At 52.4% G+C, this 5,000-nt stretch overlaps 1 protein-coding gene across 1 annotated transcript in view; it reads left to right on the top strand.

The window, feature by feature from the left end:
• Nucleotides 1–5,000, top strand: part of LOC308148111 (membrane-associated phosphatidylinositol transfer protein 2-like) — a gene marked incomplete at its 3' end in the record, with an annotated part of 35,129 nt that overhangs the window by 671 nt on the left and 29,458 nt on the right. The gene's annotated exons all lie outside the window — the stretch shown is intronic.

Here is a 5,000-nt window from a genome sequence, read left to right as displayed (position 1 = left end):
GCTGGTATCGGCCCGATACCACTAGTGGGGCTACAAGAGCAGGTATCGGCCCGATACCAGTAGTGGGGCTGCAAGAGCTGGTATCGGCCCGATACCACTAGTGGGGCTGCAAGAGCTGGTATCGGCCCGATACCACTAGTGGGGCTACAAGAGCTGGTATCGGGCCGATACCAATAGCGGGGCTACAAGAGCTGGTATCGGCCCGATACCACTAGAGGGGCTACAAGAGCTGGTATCGGCCCGATACCACTAGCGGGGCTACAAGAGCTGGTATCGGCCCGATACCACTAGCGGGGCTGCAAGAGCTGGTATCGGCCCGATGCCACTCGCGGGGCTACAAGAGCTGGTATCGGCCCGATGCCACTAGCGGGGCTACAAGAGCTGGTATCGGCCCGATGCCACTAGCGGGGCTGCAAGAGCTGGTATCGGCCCGATGCCACTAGCGGGGCTACAAGAGCAGGTATCGGCCCGATACCACTAGTGGGGCTGCAAGAGCTGGTATCGGCCCAATACCACTAGTGGGGCTACAAGAGCTGATATCGGCCCGATGCCACTAGTGGGGCTACAAGAGCTGGTATCGGCCCGATACCACTAGTGGGGCTACAAGAGCTGGTATCGGCCCGATGCCACTAGCGGGGCTACAAGAGCTGGTATCGGCCCGATACCACTAGTGGGGCTACAAGAGCAGGTATCGGCCCGATACCAGTAGTGGGGCTACAAGAGCAGGTATCGGCCCGATACCACTAGTGGGGCTGCAAGAGCTGGTATCGGCCCAATACCACTAGTGGGGCTACAAGAGCTGATATCGGCCCGATGCCACTAGGGGGGCTACAAGAGCTGGTATCGGCCCGATACCACTAGCGGGGCTACAAGAGCTGGTATCGGCCCGATGCCACTAGCGGGGCTACAAGAGCTGGTATCGGCCCGATACCACTAGCGGGGCTACAAGAGCTGGTATCGGCCCAATACCACTAGTGGGGCTACAAGAGCTGGTATCGGCCCGATACCACTAGTGGGGCTACAAGAGCTGGTATCGGGCCGATACCACTAGTGGGGCTGCAAGAGCTGGTATCGGCCCGATACCACTAGTGGGGCTACAAGAGCTGATATCGGCCCGATGCCACTAGTGGGGCTACAAGAGCTGGTATCGGCCCGATACCACTAATGGGGATACAAGAGCTGGTATCGGCCAGATACCACTAGTGGGGCTACAAGAGCTGGTATCGGCCCGATACCACTAGTGGGGCTACAAGAGCTGGTATCGGCCCGATACCACTAGCGGGGCTGCAAGAGCTGGTATCGGCCCGATGCCACTTGCGGGGCTACAAGAGCTGGTATCGGCCCGATGCCACTAGCGGGGCTGCAAGAGCTGGTATCGGCCCGATGCCACTAGCGGGGCTACAAGAGCTGGTATCGGCCCGATACCACTAGTGGGACTACAAGAGCTGGTATCGGCCCGATACCACTAGTGGGGCTACAAGAGCTGGTATCGGCCCGATGCCACTAGTGGGGCTACAAGAGCTGGTATCGGCCCGATATCACTAGTGGGGCTACAAGAGCTGGTATCGGCCCGATACCAGGTAAATAAAGGACCGGTATCGGTGATGCCGGTTCTCTCTTACGTTCAAGGTTCAGGCTTCATCCTGGAGGAATTTTCATGACCTTAACTTAGAGTTTTTGCTTTTGGTTTATTGATTAGTTGAACCTCGAACAGGAATTTGGAAAAGTTTATCGGTAAACAGAAAATAAGTTCAGAAAAAATTTATTTAGACAGTTAGGAAAGTATTTTCTCCCACACGTTGTGAAGTCTGGATTATTTTGTATCAAATGAGCAAAGATCGTATTGCACCGGTATCGTTCCATCTCGATACCAACCTCGATATCGGTATTATCGATATTTGGGTCAGTCCGCGCCACTCTGCAGTATCGGACAGTATCGGTGCGTTTCAGAGAACTGCAGTATCGGAGAGTATCGGTGCGTTTCAGAGAACTGCAGTATCGGACAGTATCGGTGCGTTTCAGAGAACTGCAGTATCGGTGCGTTTCAGAGAACTGCAGTATCGGACCGTATCGGTGCGTTTCAGAGAACTGCAGTATCGGTGCGTTTCAGAGAACTGCAGTATCGGACCGTATCGGTGTGTTTCAGAGAACTGCAGTAACGGACAGTGTCGGTGCGTTTCAGAGAATGGCAGTATCGGACAGTATCGGTGCGTTTCAGTGAACTCTGCAGTATCGGTGCGTTTCAGAGAACTGCAGTATCGGACAGTATCGATGCATTTCAGAGAACTGCAGTATCGGATAGTATCGGTGCGTTTCAGTGAACTCTGCAGCATCGGTGCATTTCAGAGAACTGCAGTATCGGACAGTATCGGAGCGTTTCAGAGAACTGCAGTATCGGACAGTATCTGTGCGTTTCAGTGAACTCTGCAGTATCGGTGCGTTTCAGAGAAGTGCAGTATCGGACAGTATCGGAGCGTTTCAGAGAACTGCAGTATCGGACCGTATCGGTGTGTTTCAGAGACCTGCAGTATCGGACAGTGTCGGTGTGTTTCAGAGAACTGCAGTATCGGACAGTGTCGGTGCGTTTCATAGAATGGCAGTATCGGACAGTACCGGCGCGTTTCAGTGAACTCTGCAGTATCGGTGCGTTTCAGAGAACTGCAGTATCGGACAGTATCGGAGCGTTTCAGAGAACTGCAGCATCGGACAGTATCTGAGCGTTTCAGAGAACTGCAGTATCGGACAGTATCTGTGCGTTTCAGTGAACTCTGCAGTATCGGTGCGTTTCAGAGAAGTGCAGTATCGGACAGTATCGGAGCGTTTCAGAGAACTGCAGTATCGGAGAGTATCGGTGCGTTTCAGAGAACTGCAGTATCGGACAGTATCGGTGCGTTTCAGAGAACTGCAGTATCGGTGCGTTTCAGAGAACTGCAGTATCGGACCGTATCGGTGCGTTTCAGAGAACTGCAGTATCGGTGCGTTTCAGAGAACTGCAGTATCGGACCGTATCGGTGTGTTTCAGAGAACTGCAGTAACGGACAGTGTCGGTGCGTTTCAGAGAATGGCAGTATCGGACAGTATCGGTGCGTTTCAGTGAACTCTGCAGTATCGGTGCGTTTCAGAGAACTGCAGTATCGGACAGTATCGATGCATTTCAGAGAACTGCAGTATCGGATAGTATCGGTGCGTTTCAGTGAACTCTGCAGCATCGGTGCATTTCAGAGAACTGCAGTATCGGACAGTATCTGAGCGTTTCAGAGAACTGCAGTATCGGACAGTATCTGTGCGTTTCAGTGAACTCTGCAGTATCGGTGCGTTTCAGAGAAGTGCAGTATCGGACAGTATCGGAGCGTTTCAGAGAACTGCAGTATCGGACCGTATCGGTGTGTTTCAGAGACCTGCAGTATCGGACAGTGTCGGTGTGTTTCAGAGAACTGCAGTATCGGACAGTGTCGGTGCGTTTCATAGAATGGCAGTATCGGACAGTACCGGCGCGTTTCAGTGAACTCTGCAGTATCGGTGCGTTTCAGAGAACTGCAGTATCGGACAGTATCGGAGCGTTTCAGAGAACTGCAGCATCGGACAGTATCTGAGCGTTTCAGAGAACTGCAGTATCGGACAGTATCTGTGCGTTTCAGTGAACTCTGCAGTATCGGTGCGTTTCAGAGAAGTGCAGTATCGGACAGTATCGGAGCGTTTCAGAGAACTGCAGTATCGGACAGTATCGGAGCGTTTCAGAGACCTGCAGAATCGGACAGTATCGGTGCATTTCAGAGAACTGCAGTATCGGATAGTATCGGTGCGTTTCAGAGAACTGCAGTATCGGACAGTGTCGGTGTGTTTCAGAGAACTGCAGTACCGGACAGTGTCGGTGCGTTTCAGAGAACTGCAGTATCGGACCGTATCGGTGTGTTTCAGAGAACTGCAGTATCGGACCGTATCGGTGTGTTTCAGAGAACTGCAGTATCGGACAGTGTCGGTGCGTTTCAGAGAACTGCAGTATCGGACAGTGTCGGTGTGTTTCAGAGAACTGCAGTATCGGACAGTATCGGTGTGTTTCAGAGAACTGCAGTATCGGACCGTATCGGTGCGTTTCAGAGAACTGCAGTATCGGACAGTGTCGGTGCGTTTCAGAGAACTGCAGTATCGGACCGTATCGGTGTGTTTCAGAGAACTGCAGTATCGGACCGTATCGGTGTGTTTCAGAGAACTGCAGTATCGGACAGTGTCGGTGCGTTTCAGAGAACTGCAGTATCGGACAGTGTCGGTGTGTTTCAGAGAACTGCAGTATCGGACAGTGTCGGTGCGTTTCAGAGAATGGCAGTATCGGACAGTATCGGTGCGTTTCAGTGAACTCTGCAGTATCGGACAGTATCGATGCATTTCAGAGAACTGCAGTATCGGACAGTATCGGAGCGTTTCAGAGAACTGCAGTATCGGACAGTATCGGTGCATTTCAGAGAACTGCAGTATCGGACAGTATCGGTGCGTCTCGCTCCCAAAGAGATGAAAGGTTCCTCCGGAGAACCGCAGCGGCTCGCTTCACGTCAGACTTCACCGCAGTGGAATCACGACCTTTGAGTCATAAAACATGGCCGCTGGTTTTTATCACGTCTTTTCCCTGATTGGTGGACGAGGCCAGAATCCTGCTGACCGGCACTTTTTATTCCAGTCTGGAGGTTTTCCAGCAGGATGATGTCATCCTGGCTTCCTGCCAGCTCCTTCCTCCTGCTGACTTCACCGCTTTCTGCTCCCTCCTCTTCCTCACCGCAGGTTTCCTCCTCTCTCCTCTTCAACAAATGAAAACTTGCAGCCGACCAATCAGAGCGCTGGATTCAGTGACAGAGTCGCAGTTAGCATGATAGCGTGATAGCCGTTAGCTCATCTCGATTCCAGGTCGGTAGCATCGATATGTATGAAACACTGAGCGTGTTGACATGGCAACAGACTTTGATCTCCTTTGATCTCCTCCATGAGGACATGTTGTTTGTAGTCTTTTG

The sequence above is a fragment of the Blennius ocellaris genome, assembly GCF_963422515.1.
Source record: "Blennius ocellaris genome assembly, contig: SCAFFOLD_87, whole genome shotgun sequence".
NCBI lineage: Eukaryota > Metazoa > Chordata > Actinopteri > Blenniiformes > Blenniidae > Blennius > Blennius ocellaris.
This window is presented reverse-complemented; position numbering and strand designations above follow the sequence as displayed.